Source organism: Vulpes lagopus, chromosome 5, assembly GCF_018345385.1.
Source record: "Vulpes lagopus strain Blue_001 chromosome 5, ASM1834538v1, whole genome shotgun sequence".
Taxonomy (NCBI): domain Eukaryota; kingdom Metazoa; phylum Chordata; class Mammalia; order Carnivora; family Canidae; genus Vulpes; species Vulpes lagopus.
The window spans coordinates 97,980,063-97,994,961 of NC_054828.1; the positions used below are offsets into that span (position 1 = coordinate 97,980,063).

The window sequence follows — 14,899 nt, forward strand, 5'->3', positions numbered from 1 at the left end:
GCTCCCTGGCGCCCAAGGGAGAAAGAAACTTCTCCTCCTCGGAGAGCAGCTTTCCTGTTCTTCGTGCCCTCGTTTTTGTGACTTCTCAGATGAATGCCATGGCACAGGCAAGAAGAGAGCTCCCAATAAACGAAATCCAGGGGCTCTGGGTTTATAGAATAAATCGAGGTTGCCTTCTCCCACGAAGAAGACAGTTGCAGAGCAGGGGACAGGTTACAATCATGACCGTCCCCGGCCTGTTCCCCGGGGCCCCTGTGCTGCTTCCTTTTCTAGCTGCTCTGTCAGAGCCCGGGTGGGGATTTCCTCTGGCCTGGCTCTCCTGGGGTTGAACGGCAACCTATGTGGGCAGATTTTAATGCTCCATTTTTTTTTTTTTTTGTCATCTTGTTTAATTTTTCTGTCATCACAATAAGTTTGCTGCTTCATTTTTTTTTTTTAACAAAATGATTCACAATGAAAGAGTTGGGTTTGGGGAGAAACCCTTTTCTTTAAAACAAACTATAGAAAGTAACTTGATGAATAGTGCAGTTTTAGAAAACATTTGTTTCTGTAACCCTCTGAAAACAACGTTGCCAGCTGCACTATCCCAAGATACCCCTTGAGGTCCACAGGGTGTGAATGAAGGTGGAAGCGCGGTAGGGAACAGAGTTTCCCATTTGAATATACATTTTTGTCACATCATACCAACAACCATTTCCCTTTCTGAGAGATCTGCACAGTCCCCTGCATGAGGTTCTGTGGTTCAGGGGTGGTGTTGGCTACAGTGTGGTGATTTCACTTGGGGCTGCTACAGCCTGTCTTCGGCTTCGTTTGTCTTAGGGCTTAATTTCCACTCCCAAAAGATGAGGCAAAATGGAAAGTGACATTCGGAAAGGAGTGGACGAGTGTCTGATACATTCGCCAAACCTCGTTCTTGTGATAGTGAAGTGGTGGTGATTCACTTGCCTATCTCTCGGTAAAATGTAAAGCACCACTTCTTGGTTTGCTAAACCAACAGACCAAATCTACTGACCCCTGGCCCTGGCTGAAGGTACCCGAGGGCGGGTGTTTATCCAAGATCTTGCTCGGCTCCTTTGATATGACTTCTATCGAAGCAGCTAGAATCGTGGTAAAGCGTTCGGTGTCGCTCTGGGTTTTCCTCACCGTTGACAATTTTAAGTGTGAAGGGAAGGAAAGCCCGTCTTATCAGAATGTTCTTTCCAAGACAAGTCTCCGTGAAGAAGTGGGCTAAAGGACTCGGACCCTTCTCTATTTCAGGAAACACTGTGCTTATCAATAACTCTCCCTGGCCGCTCTGTTCACTGTGGTTTGTTCGCCTCTGTCACCATCCTTGTGACGAGGTGTGAAAGTGGGCTTATATTCCACTTGTCACCCGAGGCTCCACTTTCTGTTTAGTAGGTCTTAGGTAAGGAAGTGAGAGGACATGAGGAGGATTTGTGTGCAGTAAATAAGCATTAAGTCTTTTCGGATTTCTGGGCTGGAATTTAGCAAAACAAGGTCTGCTCACAAAAGCGGTGACTTCTAAACTAAGTATAGACTAGAGATAAATCTGACAACCCCTGACATCTTTAAATGTCAAATCCACCACACATCACAGATGACATCGTACCTAATGATCGAACTCCCTTTAAAATATATTCATGTAAATACATTTTTGTGAAACCACAAGCTGTTTCTCTCAGTTTTGTTTTCAGCTGGCTTTGATAAAGAGATTGGTTGGCATCCTACAGCTAATTAAACAGCTTTTAAGCCAACATCAATGAAAAGTTTTAGACTCAGAAACATACTCTGCTCTTCATAGTCCAAGGGTATCCACAATGCTTTTTAATTGTGCTAACAGACCCTGTCAGAGGAGAATTCTTTAGCTGTAGCCTGAGCTGACGACCAAAATTATCCTGTTCTCGATGGTCTGTTCTGCCTTTTTGTTCACTCTCTGTGCCAGCAGCACGGTGTACTAGATTCACACTAGCAAGACATGCAATTCCTGTTTCTGTGTTCACTTAGAGACAATGGTGTTTAACATATTTTAGATTTCTTACTCGTGTAACACATTTCAGTTTGTGACTGGAAAGCTATTTGTGTTTGCTTTGTGAAAAATAGAAAATAAAATGTGAGAGACACTTATTTCTAGGTCAAGAATTCTGAGTTACCAGGCTTCTCTCATCCTTGTCTATGTAGCTTTTTCTTTTTCTTCTTCTTCTTCTTCTTTTCCCCAGTTGCAGTTATTTCTAGACTCTGGAAAACTATTACTTACTTTTTAAAAAAATTAAAAGCCTGGTCTTCTAATTTTACAGCTGAACCTTCCCTAACCCTTAAAGCCAGGTTGCTTTACCAAAGTGTCTTCATTTCATACATGATAGATGGCTTCAAATAAAAGGTATATCTAGTAAATGGGGGTGGGGGTGGGGGTAATGATTTCACTTCCACTTGGGAATGCCTCTGAAGATCATAAGGGTGTTTTAAAATCTTGCTGTTAACAAATCATTTTGTGAAAAGCAAAAAAAGGAAGAACAGGTTAGCTGATTGCCTGTGCAGTAATTAGGCTGCAAACTATTTTTAATATGGAAGAGTTCACATTTTGATTTATCCACTTGCAAAAACAAAGTGGGGGATTTCTTTCTTTAATGCTGTGATTGTTTCTCCAATGAAAGCTTCTATACGGTGCCCCTCCGCTCTTAAGAAATTCCCGGGTTGCAGAGAGAGTCGAGGGCGAACCTGAATCTGTTCCGTGAGCTCGGCCTTTTTAGTTGTGGTAAAAACAGAGTCAAAATGACAGCCGTCATGAAGAAAGTGCTTCAGGACCATGTCATGTTTCACTCTTTCCAGATGACTAAAATCGCCATCATTTCCCAGGTCTGACATCGGGGGCAGGGGATGCGTGTGGTTTAAAGAGAGTGGGCAAGTATTAGCTAAGGTCAGACTCTTCCTGCCTGTGAGCATTCGATGATGCTGGCTGAGGGTAAGGGCAGAGATTCTAGGGTAAATTCCTCAGACAGAAAAATCTCTTAAGGTCACAGATTCAGGTGCTTGCCCCAGCCTTCTCATTCCCTGTCCCAATTAAATTGTCGTGTTCCCTCAAGGGATCTTGGTTTGTTTGTTCTTAAATGCTCTCGTCTTGCCTCAGTCAGGCTATTTGCTTTAAAGCACCAAGCGCTGAAAGACTTGGAACAGAAAAACATAAAGGGTCAAGTCTGAATCACATGTTTTAGGTCTGGAGTGAAGCGACGTAACCCCTGACCTTGCCAGAAGATATTATTACCCTGATCCTGTCCTGGGTTCAAGCTCCCCAAAAGCAATGCCTGCCTCTCACCAAGAAGCTTATTGTAAAGGGTCCACAAATGTGTCCAGTGATTTAAAATTCCTCATGCTAAACTTTTGTCAGCCAGGGTATAGTCTCAGTGTCCTTCTGAGTTTTGTGATTTCTTCTTTTTAGTTCTTTTTACTGTTTATTTGTTGGTCGATGATTTAGGAAGAAATCCACTTTCAGAAGAAATAATGACTTGCTTTCTGCTGTGGGTGTTTCCTTTCTTTACTACTTAAAGAATTTTCAAGTTTGAAGAGATTGTGAGAATACAAATTGGTGCAAAGAAGGTGGAGAAAAAGAGTGAACTAACTTTTCAGTTGTTTGAAATGAGGGGGATCCGGGGCTCAATCTACTGGTGTTTTTCCAATGGTGTCTCAATTTAATTAGTCAAAGCACTGAGTAGCTTTTCTTTCTAATATAGATGTTACAAACAGCTTAGCTTTTTCTAAATATAAATAGCCAGGACTAATGCTCTCAGGATTGCCTGAAAAAATTTAGAAATGTCTGCAGGCTGTTGTGAACAGTTCTGTCTCTTTATGGAGAGTTGTTTGGGCTTTTTAGAAACTCATTAATTTGATTGTAAGCGTCTGAGTGTTATCAGGAAAAGAAGCTTTAGAAAATGGTTTCAGAATGTGTCATTTTCTCCTTGGTTTAATCTGAGATGGTGTGTGGGCATGCTGGTATTTTAAAAGGCTAAAAATGGTGTACATATTGCTGTGCCTTCAAATACGAGGTAGGATTGCAAACAGAAGTTTTCTTCAGTCTTCTCTCTGACATTCTGCTTTTCTTCCAAGTAGTGATTCTCGAATTTTTAGCAAGGGTTCTTTCATTCTTTTTTCATTTTCAATTTGTTGTTGTAAATCAGCAAAAACAAAATTTAAAAAGCCAAGTCAGTTTTCTATTATTTTGATTTCAATATTTAATGTTTCATAAAATTAAAACCCTATGTTTTCATTTTAACTAGTTTCACTATTTTTTTTATGAAATGATTTGTGGTATAAGACTGCCATTTGGTTTCAATATTAATATATAAGATGAACTACGTGGGCGTCATTTATTTTCAGTAGTAAATAACTGCTTAACCGATTATTTTACCTTAGCAAAATTCAATCGATTCCTTTAGGGTTTTGCTCTGCATATTCAGACAATATTTGATGTGTGTGTGTGTAAAGTAAAAATGACATGTTGCCTCATTAAAAGCAAGTTTATGGTGTAATGGTGATCAGAATTGGGGAATGTCATGTAGTTGGTTTCAAAATCCAATCAGTGGGTTAATCATTAATTATTCTTTTTTTCCAGGAAAGTCTTATTTGGTTGTTTCAAATTTGGATTTACTAGAATTCTTTTTTTTTTTTAATCTTTTATGTGTGTGTCATTTTAACCTTAAAAGGGGTTAATTTAGCAAGAATAGATACCTTTTCTGTTTGTATTGTGGCTTGTTCAATTTCTCATAAACTGTATTTGGTAGCTCAAATGTTGAAAGCAGTTTGGGAACAAAATGTCTGCTTAAACCATGACAAAATTGGCCACAATTTGCCGATTGGGCTGATAACAAAAGCCAGCAACACAAAATAGGTAGAAAAACAGTTTGTTCGGTGATGTGAGACCACTGAAGGTCTTTTTGCATGTTATTTTTTTTTTTTTCATTCTGATGTTTATGTTGTGCTGGAAGTATGTGAAGAGAAGTTTTTGCTCACCCATAGATTTTGATTTAACCATTTCATCTAGTGAATTTCTTTTAAAACCTCAGAAAACAAAGCTTGCTCACCTGGCATCTGAGACACACATCTGAATTGAAATCCAGCTTTTGCCCCTAAACCCCATGTCTCATCCAGGCTCCACCTGGTCATAAATGTCTCAAAGCTGAGAATTTGATCTTTGAAGGCAGCACTTAAATGGCATTGTTTCAGGCCTGCAACATTAAATGGTGTGGCTCTTATTCCTTTTTTTTTTTTTTTGCAAGAGTCAAACAAAAATCACTGTTTGTAATTTAAAAAAAGCTCTCTACCCGAGCATGCAGTTGAGAAAAATTTCAGCCATCAGTTGGACACACAGACTCTCAAATTATCTTCTCAGACTGTACAGAAATGTTAATGTTTGACACGAGACAATACATTTTTTCAAGTGATAAAAGGAGACAGCAGTACAGTCTCTGATCTCCGTTGTTTTGACTTCTGCCTCGACTGTGTGTGTGTGTGGTGGGGGGGTGGTCTTATTTTTTTGTCTTAAAAATCAGATACTCCTGGGCAATAATTAGGATGAGGTTTATGTTTCTACTTATCTAATCTTTGTTTTCACAAATAAATACAAATAACTCAAACTGAAACTTGATGGCTTTGGTGATAATAAAATAGCAGCCACGGGGAAATTTTCTTCATTTTAATGTTCTTTCACAACCCACATTCAGTTTCGGTAGGAAAATTATTAACCTTTCAACAGCCTGCTAAGACATGGGTTCCTAATACACTCTTGAGGATGATTTGCAGGTTTTGGTTCTATTTTGAGATTTTTGTTGTACAGTTTTTTCTTTTTCTTTCTTTCTGTCTTTCTTTTTCTTTTCTTTCTTTCTTCTTCTTCTTCTTTTTTTTTTTTTTAAGACCAAGGGCTTTCTTTGACAGCGATAGCAATGACTTGAAATCCTCTTGATTGATATCTTTTCAACGCGTGCATATTTTACAGTGTTTGTATTTATTTTTGATCACGGGGAGGGAGGGCTCCTATTTCCTGTTCTCCTACTGTCTGGTGCTGTGAAAGAGGAAATGTTCTTTAGTGTCACTGGTTTTCCTCCTTCTGATCCTTGAGTGGATACTGTGAGTCCCATACCCCTCTTTTTAAAAATCCACTTGGGCTACGTTTCGGCGAGGGCCGGTGACTCTGGGTTAAGCATCTGGCCTGCCTCCTGCTGCCTGTCTTGGAGTGGCCTCGTGTCAGTGTCCATGGAACCAAAGCAGGTCAGGCCTGTTTGGGCTTGCGGTCCAGAAGGGCTGCACGGCCGCGGGCCGGCTTGTAGGGCCCGGCGTGGGGGCGCCTCTCTAGCTGGCTGCTGCCAGGCTTGCACCTTGGGAGGGGGCGGGCGGGGAGTTGATCGTGACCTGGCAACTCCTGTGTCTTCACCTGAAACACACAGGAGGGCAGAGCGTGGGACAGGAGAGGCAGCCGGTGCGTGGGACAATCTCGAATGGCAGTTTCCATTTTAGGTGTCTCCTCCAAGTCTGGCTGGCGTGGCCACACCTGCAGAGAGGGCCCTGAATGGGACGTGGTCCCACCGCATGCCCTGCCCTGCGTCTGGCGAGGCTGTGCCTCGGCGTGACTCATAGTCCCTTTCTTTACTCTGCCGCCTCCAGCCTTGTAAGTCCTCGCCTCCCCCTCCCCGGGGTCCCCCCTGCCCTTTCCCACCGCCCCTACTACGGGGACAGTGGAAACTGAGGAATGTCGTGGTATCTGTGTGCACCTCCATCTCTGCCACTTTCAGTGTCGTAGCCTGGGTTTGTCTTCCTCCTCCTCCTCCTCTTTCTTCTTCTTTTCTTACTTCCTGTATGAGGTTAGTTTTTTTTAAATAATAAACCTTTTTAATGTTTTTTTGGGGGGAAGGGTAGCTGGTTGTATGTTGCCGCCTACCTGTCCGCCCGTGGGCCTGGTGCAGGTGCCCACCACCAGCGTGTTGTCAGCGTGAGCAGAGCTCGGAAGCACCGGGGGCTTTGCCCCCACTTCTCCTTCCAGGGTGGTGGTGAGGAGGGTCAAGCTGGTGAAAACAGCTCCTACTCTTTTATTGGGGAGAAATGCCACCAGATGTCAGGGCAGGTCAGGGAGCGGGCGGGTTGGCTGGAAGAGAAAAGGATGAGCTGGGGGAGTGACTCAAGCCGATTTAGTATCCCACAGTGCTCAGCCCATGCTGTGCAGAAGAGCAGCATCCAGAAAAAGAGATTAAGGGACCCATCATGTCAACATTTCTCCCCAAGTCACCCCAAGAACTTGTTGAAAGTCTCAGATGGCCTCTGCTGGCTCTTTCCTGCCACTGTGGGGACCTCAGGAGAGAACCATCTGGTGAGGGACTTGCAAACAGTTAACTAAACAGAGAACATCAGTATGTGGTCAACCTGTGGTGACCCACAGTCACCAGGGACCAAGCCCATGGCCCCATGTCCAAGAGCTTCACTGGGTCTTCTGAACTTCAGTCACCACTGGTGATTCTTGGGTGTGCACCTGACCCACCTGGGCGCTTATGAAAACAGACATCCCTGGGTGCCACGGCCAGCGTTTCCAGTCTAGAAGATCTGGGAAAGGGCCTGGGAATTTGTATTTCTGACACATTCTCATGTGATGTGATGCTGCTGGCTCAGAGGCCAGTGTTGAAAAGCCCTGGTGAGGGCCATAAGCCATGGGTGATTGCAATACCTAAAGGGCCACGTCTGATGGAACGTGTTGGTTGCATCCATCTTCCCTCTAGTACCTGGTGCCTTCATGTGCCCTGCACAGCTGAGCCATAGCGGGAAATCCAGCCCTTCAGAACTTTGCATCCCTTGGTAACTAGACAACTTTACCTGTAATTTGGAGCTTTCACAGTGCTAACCAGACTATAGGTCTGCTAAAAGTGTTTTGAGGTTTAATTCTTTGAAAAGTGGGTTTTATGTTAAGGCTAGAGAAAGTGGCCAGGGTGAGGGGGCGATGGCCTGACTGCCACAGGCAATAATCCAGTGAGGGCCATCCTTGGGTTGCCCACTCTGGTCTCTCTTCCCACCTTTGGTATGAGTTGGGGGGAGATGTTTAATAGGCACCTCTCTGTACCAGAAGGTGGACAAACTCCCAGGATCCACAGGGGGACAAGGTATGTGAATCACCTGTGAGCTCCTGTTCCTCTCAGAAGAGGGCCAGAACATCTTGATCAGGATGCTAGGTGGGAATCCGGGTGCCACTGTTTACCAACTAGTTGTGGTGCCCTCCCTGGCCTTCCAGGTGGGAGGGATGAGCCTCATGGCACCAACCTGAGAGGCCAATGTCATGCCAAAGGGAGAGAGCACTTCTGGGATGGTGTCTGGCATATGGAATGTGCTTGATAAGTGATGGTCAAGAGAATCTGGGTGTGTTCTGGGGCCTCCCTGGGATAGGCTCATGTTCTGCTGCAGGGATTTTGAAGGACACAGAGTGTTTCTGAACCACGTGTAGGTCTGTAATGATGTGTGGAACACTTTGCGAAAACTGCTGCTCAAGGGAGATCCCCTCAGGAAAGGCTCTAAGTCTGCTCAGAGTTACGTGGCTTTAGCTTGAGAAATGGGAGCCCCCCTCAGAAACAAGGGAAGGGGGGCCCCTCAAGAGTAGATTTCTCTCTCCTCTGCCCTGATACGTCTGGCAGCATAGAACCCTAATAATTTACACAAGGGACCCATATCACTTATCTCTGAAATTAGTCTGTGATAAGCAACGAACGTTTCCTGGCTGTGCCCTCTCAGTTTTAACTTCTTGAAAAATAAAAACAGTGGGCTTCTGAGAGCTGGACACCTTGGTGCTGTTGAATACATCCTATCCTCCTGGGCAGCTGTTTCGAAATCTTAAAAAGTTGGCTCCCAACACTGTCAGAATCCACCGTGAGTCAGCATGAACAGGATGTGAGTGCCTGGCTTGTCATTTTCCCAAGCGTTGAAAAGACTTCAGTGTAGAATAATGCGTTTTACACATTGGTGACTGGGGGCACTGGTCTGGCCTTTCAGCAGTGAGGGATTGGCAGTGCCGTGAATGTTACAGCCAGTTGAAGTCTATGGCTTTGCTTCCCCAGCCCTGTGCCCTCATACTTACTGCCTGGGAAAGAGGCCTGGGTGAAGCCATCCAGGGAACCCTCCAGTCTGGGAGTGGGTGTCTGAGCTACTGTTTTGTCACTCCTTCTCAGTTTCCCATGTCTAGAGCTGTTCCTCTGCCATTAGGAGCAGAAAGGCCAAGGTTTGGGAGCTAGCTCAGGGAACATCCAGAAAATCAAGTCCCTGATGAGGGCTTGTATTTGCGGTGTGATGTGTCTGACCCTGAGGCCATCCTTTGGATCTGAGGGAGAGGGAAGTTGTGTACACAATGGGGAGAACTAATTGGGGCCCCTTGCATATTAGAGATAGGCAGGAATAGTGTAATTCAGCCAAACGGGGAGTAAGAGCAAAGGGGTAACATGTGACCTGAAGCTCCTCTGGGACTGTCCAACACCGGGCTGGCAGTTTCCACCCACTCCCAGTGGATGCCAGCAAACGGGAAGCCAAATGTGTGATTGGCTCTGAATGAGGGACAAATCTTTTAAAGTTCCTGAATGGGTTATCTTAAGTTTTTTCAATGATAGCTAGACAGCCAGGCCAAAATGGAGTCATTATGGATTTTACTTATCCATGCAAAAGCTCCTAAATGAGCTAGCTCAGGTCTTATAGGGGAAGCTGGAATTCAGAATCTAAGTAGGAGGGACCCCAGGTCTCAGTCCCAGCAGTGTCAGCTTCCAGTGTGACCTTAGGAAGATTGCTGAATTCCTCCATGTGGGTGCTTGTACAATGAAGGTTGACCAGATGATCCTTAAGGCCCGGCCATGTCTCACTCTTTGTGATATAGGTCAAGACCTGCGTGGTTGAGTGTTTGTTGCTAACATCTGCCTGGGCTGTTGTACTATTTTTTTTTTTAATCCCTCAAAAGTGGGGAATCTCTTCCAGAGAGCGCAAGTTCCTTAGCCACCTCTCTATTTCAATGGTGAAACTAAAGGAACCAGGTTTTCCCTTGTACCCATGCCCATCACTGATGCATTTCTTCGTTCCTGTTTCTCTTTGCCCACCCAGAGAGGCACCACATAAGACATCTTATGTCCAGTTTCCAGACTTTAAGTCATGTTAGAAAATGCTAGCTCATAGGACACAAATCAGGAAGCTGGTTTTCCCAGCAGACTCATCTGGGCAGCATTCTTCCTAGAATGTTAGATAACCACAGAGCCAAACTTATCACCTCTCAGAAAGCCCGAATGCCACTGGCAAATGGGGCTCCTGAGGAAAAAACTAAGGCTGCAGGGGTTGATGGGAATAAGCTAACTCACTTGTACAGAAGGTTTAGGGGAAAGATATAAGGAAAAACAATACAGAGTCTCAAGAAATAAATACAGACTATCACAACTGCCATGTGAAGTGTCGGGACAGCAGGAACGAAGAGTGGGTAAGAGAAGCTTTGACCTCTGCCACTCAGCAGAACCCCGCTGGCAAAGGCTGCTAGTGTGAAAAGGGTTCTGCTCCAGATATGTTTGGGAAGCACACAATAAATGAATTTCAACAGCTTTCTTTATTTCCTAAATTCTCAGGGTCTTTTGTATGTGCATTGTGAATGAGTCTCTAGGGGGAGGATGGGGTTGTTCCAAAATCATGTGCCCCTTCCTCCCTTTTTACAGAGAATTTTGTGCCATTAACAAAAGTCAGGAAATGGGGAAGGGCTGCTGGTTTTCCTGGTGAACTCAGGGTTGCATCTTGGGCATGTCGCATGTGGAGGGGACAGCAGTACCCACGGGGGCTTTGAGTAGACAGACAGAGCCTGTTCCTTCCCTAACCAGTGATAAATACTACCTGGTCAGAGAAGATGGCTGGAAAGTGTAGGCAGGTGTGAGGTTTGACCTCCCTCCCATGGCATTTCTGTCTCCTGCCTTGTCTTCCACCCCCACATGTCTGAGCCACAAATGTAAGCACAAAGCTGGCTTGTAGGGCCACCATCTTTGGGGGAGGTGACACTGTCTGTATTTCTGAATTGACCCGGACCTCTGCCTGTCTTTGGAATCATCCTTTCACTTGTTTGGGAACTGAGAATAAGCTTCCACAAACAATGTGCTGCTTAGGAGCCACATCGTACTGGTCTCAAGTAGCAAAGTTGTTTTTATTAGAACCATAGTCCTTAGAGCTGTCTGAGCCATGTCAAGGTTTTTGTTTGGCCAGCCACCCTCCCCACTCCTTTATCTGATCACGAGCTGCCCTTCTCTTTTCTTCCCTCCAACTCACTAAGGCTTCTTGGTGGAAGCCCATCTGTTCACGATGCTTCCATGTACCTGGGAGGCTCATGCTCCTGAGATGGGGAAATAATAGGGGAGTGGAAGTTCAACCACCATCCTCCTGGTCCATCCTCATTGGGCTACAATTCTACAATTCTCTCTCACATCCCTTTGGACCATTGGAGACTGGTGCTCGTGCATCACCTGGACAAACATCGGAGTTGTCCTGAAAGTCCTGTGTGACCCTTTAGGGAGACCAACAGAAACAAGTAGGGGGAAAGCCTCAGTGTGTTCCAGCAGTAGACCCTGACCCGGACGGTCAGAACTAACTTCAATTTTCAGTAAACAGGTAGTGGGCTTCTGGGAACATCTGCCTTTTCAGTCTCTTGTGAATTATTTTTAAACGAATGCCCTGCCCCCCTCCCCATTGCCACCCGCAATTTTCGTTGATTATCACTATTTGAATAGATGCTGATAAATTTGATTCCCCAGCTTACTGTGGCATTTATGATCTGTCTTTCCCTTTTCGGTTTCCATGTACTGGAGTGACTGTCTCTCAATGCGGTTGGCAGTGACCTGTGTTTTTCATGCATGTTTTTGTTTCAGAATAACTGGGAGATGAAACAGGAAGCTGTATGACACAGTTGATCGAAAATGACACAGACACAGAAAAATCAGGACTCGGCCCCCTCCAGTGCCTCTACCTGCTGCCCACAGCCGGAGTGCAGGTGAAGGGTTTCCCCTGGGGCCTGATCCTAACTGCTGTGGACTCCAAGGTCCTCCACATCCACGATGATGTGTTTGTGATGTCGTGGTCACAGTCTCGTCTAGCCAGTTTCCTATTGATCTGACCAGTCCCTGTGTGTCTTAATCCCTTTTCCTTCATTAAAAGCAAAACTCAAGAAAAATGAATTGTTTGCTTATTAGCTATACTCGAGCATTAGCTGGAAGAACAACAAATAGTATTTGAGATTAATTTCTATAGCACCACGGGTAAACCCTGCCGTAACCACCCAGATCACGATGACATCTTTAGAAGAGCGTTCAACTTGAATCTCTTATTACTCAGCCTTGTTTGCCCTGCCTTTTTCTTCCACAGCTCTAGAAGACCTCTCTAGAGTCAGTATTGGCCCGTGTGACATTTGAGGAAAACCCTGGAAGACATTTGGAACTCTCTTTTCACTCATATTCTGATCATGGTCTGCAAATGGTGACCCCAAAACCATCACCAACCTTGAGCTTTCTGCTAGAGGCCTCTGTCTTCTCAGCTGCCTCCTCTGCCCCCACCCATCAGTCACCCATTCATTTCTTCATTCCACAAGGTTTCTTTGGGGCATACTGTGTGCCATGTTCTAGAGATAATTTGGATAGGACCAACTCTACCCTGGTCTTCCCAGTGCCTCTAGCCTAATGTTGGGGCTTTGCTCACAAGGTGTAGGGTGGCATCATGCAGTCATCATGGATGTACAGCCTACTCATTTCATGTAGATGCCCTGGTTTCTTCAATTCACCCTTCAAATCTGAGCCTCTGGGATGGCAACCAAACATTCTATAGAATGGGTGTAAATGTCGAAGCATTCCTTCAGTGGAGTACTACCCTCGTCCCCAACCCTTAATGGAACAACTCAGTCCTCCTGGGGACCTGGTCAGAGAGGCCGATGGTAGCTGCCTTCATCGCTTTTGTCAGCCTTCACTTTTAAGCTTAGCGGATGTCCACGAATGATTTAAAATGATGGTGTTGTACTGTTTCATGCTTCTCAGAATTAATTTCTCAGTCAACCACGATGATAATCTCAACCCTCTCTAGAGCATGGTACAGTGTGTCCTGCAATGCCTCCTCCTCGGGGAGGCTCTCTCTGACCACCTGTCCTGAGACAACCCCTTACCCCCGCTATTTCTATTTCATGACCCTATTTTATTTTCCTCATGGAACTTGCCAATAGCAACAATTATCCTGTTTGTTCATTTATTAATTAGCTGTGTTCCTCTCACTTGCCTTCCAAATTTCAGCTCTATGGAGGAAAATTCTAGTCGGTCTTATTTCCCAGTCCATCCCAGCACCTAACACTTTACTCAATAGTTACATATTGACTGGATCCATTGCCTTATCACTTCTCATAGTGACACTGTGATGTTGAATAGTCCAGTATCCAAACCAATGTTTGGTGGATGAGGAAATTGTGAGCCCATTTACCTCTGATGATGTGAGGAGGTAAATGGAGTAGTTAAGGTGAGGACACAGGCTCTCTGTCAATATACTACCCAGCAGGAAAGTTGATCATAAACTGTCTGCTGTCTAAATAATCAGATTCTCACCTGAAACCAAGCTTTGACTTGCTAATCAATGTCCTTAAATTAAATTACATTTGCATATGGTCCTGGAAGATTAAAGGCAACCAAGTAGCAGAGAAATGTGTCCTCAATGATGAGTCTGGAGTATGAGACCCTCATCCTCGCTCTGCCAACTCTTGCTTGGGTGAATCGCCTAACTTCTCTGGATGCTGCTTTCCTCTGCAGAACACCAAGAAGACTGGATGATCCCAAAGATCTCACCCTGCCCTGAGGTTCTTTTCCCTCCTCTCAGCTGGATCTGTTTCTCAGAGTTCTAGAAGAGGAGGAGGTAGTACAGAAATGTGTCATGGGGAAGCAGAGACAAAGCCCCTGAGAGTACATGGAGCATAGGCCCAGTTGTGGGTTTGTGGATGTGCCTCATGGGTTGCTCACACAGACTTAAGTCAGCCCCTTAAGACACATCCCCCTATCCCAGAACCAGGGGATCTTGTTGGGAAGAAGATCTCCTCTCACCTGTGCTTTTGAGCAGAACTAAATTATACCCTCTGCCCATTTATCAGAAATTAACCCACTAAGGGTATTTATGACCTGGAAAAGGTGGAAGTCACAGGCTCAGGGAGAAGCAGAAATAACTCATGTGGTATTTGCAGGATAATTAGTTCACAAGGATAACAAGAGGAACAAGCAAGAATGGAACACACAGTTCTCGGCGGCTGGGGCAATGGTTCTGAATTCTGGCCAGATGTTAGAATTACCCAGGAATTTTAATAAATCCAATGCCCAGGCACCCCTAGGACCAATAACAACAGAATTTGGGATGCAAGGGCAGACATTAGTATTTTTTTGAGACTCCCCAGGTAATTCTATCATGTAGCCAAGATTAAGAACTGTTGGTCTGGGGTTGTATTGTCCAATATGGTAGCCACTAGCTACACATGTCTCATGAAAACTTAAAACATGGCTGTGTGACTGAGGAACTACATTTTTAATTCCTTTTTACTCTCGTTAAGTTAAATATAGTATCCACACGTGGCTATGGTTGGCATATTGGGCAGTGCAGATATAAAACACATGTGTCATCACAGAAAGTCTACCAGAGAGCTCTGTCTAGGTGAACTCTGGTGCCTGTAACTGCCAAGTGAAATCACACTGAATGCAAGAGAAGTATAAGGTGGTTATCTCAGTAAGTTAATTTGACCAGGGCCTGCTCTCCTGCAGTGTATTTTTCATTTACCTTTTGAGCCAGGGATATGCAGTAGCAAGAGTGACATGCTTTCCAAGGACTGCATGGTAGGATCTGAAAGAACTGAAAATACCTACAAAAG

The 14,899-nt window shown here is 44.7% G+C and overlaps 1 long non-coding RNA gene across 1 annotated transcript in view; it reads left to right on the forward strand.

Annotated features, from left to right (window-relative positions):
• Window positions 1-12,190, forward strand: part of LOC121491974 — a 79,075-nt gene extending 66,885 nt beyond the window's left edge. Inside the window, exon 4 of the long non-coding RNA XR_005988087.1 lies at window positions 11,889-12,190. This is a non-coding gene — a long non-coding RNA (uncharacterized LOC121491974). The remainder of the gene's footprint in view (window positions 1-11,888) is intronic.
• Window positions 12,191-14,899: the final 2,709 nt, after the last annotated feature.